This window comes from Mycteria americana, unplaced genomic scaffold, assembly GCF_035582795.1.
Source record: "Mycteria americana isolate JAX WOST 10 ecotype Jacksonville Zoo and Gardens unplaced genomic scaffold, USCA_MyAme_1.0 Scaffold_27, whole genome shotgun sequence".
Taxonomy (NCBI): Eukaryota; Metazoa; Chordata; class Aves; order Ciconiiformes; family Ciconiidae; genus Mycteria; species Mycteria americana.
Genome location: NW_027445609.1, coordinates 4450366 through 4454960, shown reverse-complemented (window position 1 = coordinate 4454960; position 4595 = coordinate 4450366).

Here is a 4595-nt window from a genome sequence, read left to right as displayed (position 1 = left end):
TGGCTATGTGAGTCTCGCAGAGACCGGCTGCCAAATTTGAAACGTCCACTGATTGCGCCCACACGAAAGCTGCCAGCACTGAAAGCTCTGCCTGGTTTTCACTGTCCCTTGGAACTGCATTCGCTGCCGCATAGACATTATCTCTCCGCATAAGCTTTATTTGTTTATGATGCAATAATGCCTATGTGACCCTCGCAGAGCCCGGCTGCCAAATTCGAAACGTCCAGCGATTGCGCCCACACGAAAGCTGCCAGCACTGAAAGCTCTACCTGGTTTTCACTGTCCCTTGGAACTGCATTCGCTGCCGCACAGACATTCGCGCTCTGCGCAACCCTTGGTAGCTTATGATGCAACAATGCCTATGTGACTCTGGCAGAGCTCGGCTGCCAAATTCGAAACGTACACCGATTGCGCCCACACGAAAGCCGCCAGCACTGAAAGCTCTACCTGGTTTTCACTGTCCCTTGGAACTGCATTCACTACCGCACAGACATTCGCGCTCTGCAAAAGCCTTGGTTGGGTATGATGCAACAATGCCTATGTGAATCTCGCAGAGCCCGCTGCCAAATTTGAAACGTCCACTGATTGAGCCCACCCGAAAGCTGCCAGCACTGAAAGCTCTACCTGGTTTTCACTGTCCCTTGGAACTGCATTCGCTGCCGCACAGACATTCGCGCTCTGCGCAAGCCTTGGTTGGGTATGATGCAACAATGCCTATGTGACTCTGGCAGAGCCCGGCTGCCAAATTTGAAACATCCACCGATTGCGCCCACACGAAAGCTGCCAGCACTGAAAGCTCTACCTGGTTTTCACTGTCCCTTGGAACTGCATTCGCTGCCGCACAGACAATCGCTTTCTGCAAATGTCTTGGTTGGTTATGACGCAACAATGGCTATGTGAATCTCGCAGAGCCCGCTGCCAAATTTGAAACGTCCACCGATTGTGCCCACATGATAGCTGCCAGCACTGAAAGCTCTACCTGGTTTTCACTGTCCCTTGGAACTGCATTCGCTGCCGCACAGACATTCGCGCTCTGCGCAAGCCTTGGTTGGTTATGATGCAACAATGCCTATGTGACTCTGGCAGAGCCCGGCTGCCAAATTTGAAACGTCCAGCAATTGCGCCCACACGAAAGCTGCCAGCACTGAAAGCTCTACCTGGTTTTCACTGTCCCTTGGAACTGCATTCGCTGCCGCACAGACATTCGCGCTCTGCAAAAGACTTGGTTGGGTATGATGCAACAATGCCTATGTGACTCTCGCACAGACCGCTGCCAAATTTGAAACGTCCAGCGATTGCGCCCACACGAAAGCTGCCAGCACTGAAAGCTCTACCTGGTTTTCACTGTCCCTTGGAACTGCATTCACTGCCGCACAGACATTCGCGCTCCGCAAAAGCCTTGGTTGGTTATGATGCAACAATGGCTATGTGAGTCTCGCAGAGCCCGGCTGCCAAATTTGAAACGTCCACTGATTGCGCCCACACGAAAGCTGCCAGCACTGAAAGCTCTGCCTGGTTTTCACTGTCCCTTGGAACTGCATTCGCTGCCGCACAGACATTATCTCTCCGCATAAGCTTTATTTGTTTATGATGCAATAATGCCTATGTGACCCTCGCAGAGCCCGGCTGCCAAATTCGAAACGTCCAGCGATTGCGCCCACACGAAAGCTGCCAGCACTGAAAGCTCTACCTGGTTTTCACTGTCCCTTGGAACTGCATTCGCTGCCGCACAGACATTCGCGCTCTGCGCAAGCCTTGGTTGGTTATGACGCAACAATGCCTATGTGACTCTGGCAGAGCCCGGCTGCAAAATTTGAAACGTCCAGCGATTGCGCCCACACGAAAGCTGCCAGCACTGAAAGCTCTACCTGGTTTTCACTGTCCCTTGGAACTGCATTCATTGCCGCACAGACATTCGCGCTCTGCAAAAACCTTGGTTGGTTATGATGCAACAATGCCTATGTGACTCTGGCAGAGCCCGGCTGCCAAATTTGAAATGTACACCGATTGCGCCCACACGAAAGCTGCCAGCACTGAAAGCTCTACCTGGTTTTCACTGTCCCTTGGAACTGCATTCGCTGCCGCACAGACATTCGCGCTCCGCAAAAGCCTTGGTTGGTTATGATGCAACAATGCCTATATGACTCTCGAAGAGCCCGGCTGCCAAATTTGAAACGTCCAGCGATTGCGCCCACATGAAAGCTGCCAGCACTGAAAGCTCTACCTGGTTTTCACTGTCCCTTGGAACTGCATTCGCTGCCGCACAGACATTCGCACTCTGCGCAAGCCTTGGTTGGTTATGATGCAACAATGCCTATGTGACTCTCGCAGAGCCCGGCTGCCAAATTCGAAAAGTCCACTGATTGCGCCCACACGAAAGCTGCCAGCACTGAAAGCTCTACCTGGTTTTCACTGTCCCTTGGAACTGCATTCGCTGCCGCACAGACATTCGCGCTCTGCGCAAGCCTTGGTTGGTTATGATGCAACAATGCCTATGTGACTCTGGCAGAGCCCGGCTGCCAAATTTGAAACGTCCAGCGATTGCGCCCACACGAAAGCTGCCAGCACTGAAAGCTCTACCTGGTTTTCACTGTCCCTTGGAACTGCACTCGCTGCCGCACAGACATTATCTCTCCGCATAAGCTTTATTTGTTTATGATGCAACAATGCCTATGTGACTCTCGCACAGCCCGCTGCCAAATTTGCAACGTCCACTGATTGCGCCCACACGAAAGCTGCCAGCACTGAAAGCTCTACCTGGTTTTCACTGTCCCTTGGAACTGCATTCGCTGCCGCACAGACATTCGCGCTCTGCGCAAGCCTTGGTTGGTTATGATGCAACAATGCCTATGTGACTGTGGCAGAGCCCGGCTGCCAAATTTGAAACGTCCAGCAATTGCGCCCACACGAAAGCTGCCAGCACTGAAAGCTCTACCTGGTTTTCACTGTCCCTTGGAACTGCATTCGCTGCCGCACAGACATTCGCGGTCCGCAAAAGCCTTGGTTGGGTATGATGCAAGAATGCCTATGTGACTCTCGCAGAGCCCGCTGCCAAATTTGAAACGTCCAGCGATTGCGCCCACACGAAAGCTGCCAGCACTGAAAGCTCTACCTGGTTTTCACTGTCCCTTGGAACTGCATTCGCTGCCGCACAGACATTCGCGCTCCGCAAAAGCCTTGGTTGGTTATGATGCAACAATGCCTATGTGACTCTGGCAGAGCCCGGCTGCCAAATTTGAAACGTCCAGCGATTGCGCCCACACGAAAGCTGCCAGCACTGAAAGCTCTACCTGGTTTTCACTGTCCCTTGGAACTGCATTCGCTGCCGCACCAACATTCGCGCTCCGCAAAAGCCTTGGTTGGTTATGATGCAACAATGCCTATGTGACTCTCGCACTGCCCGCTGCCAAATTTGAAACGTCCACTGATTGCGCCCACACGAAAGCTGCCAGCACTGAAAGCTCTACCTGCTTTTCACTGTCGCTTGGAACTGCATTCGCTGCCGCACAGACATTCGCGCTCTGCGCAAGCCTTGGTTGGTTATGATGCAACAATGCCTATGTGACTCTCGCAGAGCCCGGCTGCCAAATTTGAATTGTACACCGATTGCGCCCTCACGAAAGCTGCCAGCACTGAAAGCTCTACCTGGTTTTCACTGTCCCTTGGAACTGCATTCGCTGCCGCACAGACAGTCGCGCTCTGCAAAAGCCTTGGTTGGGTATGATGCAACAATGCCTATGTGACTCTGGCAGAGCTCGGCTGCCAAATTTGAAACGTCCAGCGATTGCGCCCACACGAAAGCTGCCAGCACTGAAAGCTCTACCTGGTTTTCACTGTGCATTGGACCTGCATTCGCTGCCGCACAGACATTCGCGGTCCGCAAAAACCTTGGTTGGTTATGATGCAACAATGGGTATATGACTCTCGCAGAGCTCGGCTGCCAAATTTGAAACGTCCAGCGATTGCGCTAACATGAAAGATGCCAGCACTGAAATCTCTACCTGGTTTTAACTGTCCCTTGGAACTGCATTCGCTGCCGCACAGACATTCGCGGTCCGCAAAAGCCTTGGTTGGTTATGATGCAACAATGGCTATGTGACTCTCGCAGAGCTCGGCTGCCAAATTCGAAACGTACACCGATTGCGCCCACACGAAAGCCGCCAGCACTGAAAGCTCTACCTGGTTTTCACTGTCCCTTGGAACTGCATTCACTGCCGCACAGACATTCGCGCTCTGCAAAAGCCTTGGTTGGGTATGATGCAACAATGCCTATGTGAATCTCGCACAGCCCGCTGCCAAATTTGAAACGTCCACTGATTGAGCCCACACGAAAGCTGCCAGCACTGAAAGCTCTACCTGGTTTTCACTGTCCCTTGGAACTGCATTCGCTGCCGCACAGACATTCGCGCTCTGCGCAAGCCTTGGTTGGTTATGATGCAACAATGCCTACGTGACTCTCGCAGAGCCCGGCTGCCAAATTTGAAATGTACACCGATTGCGCTCTCACGAAAGCTGCCAGCACTGAAAGCTCTACCTGGTTTTCACTGTCCCTTGGAACTGCATTCGCTGCCGCACAGACATTCGCGCTCTGCAAA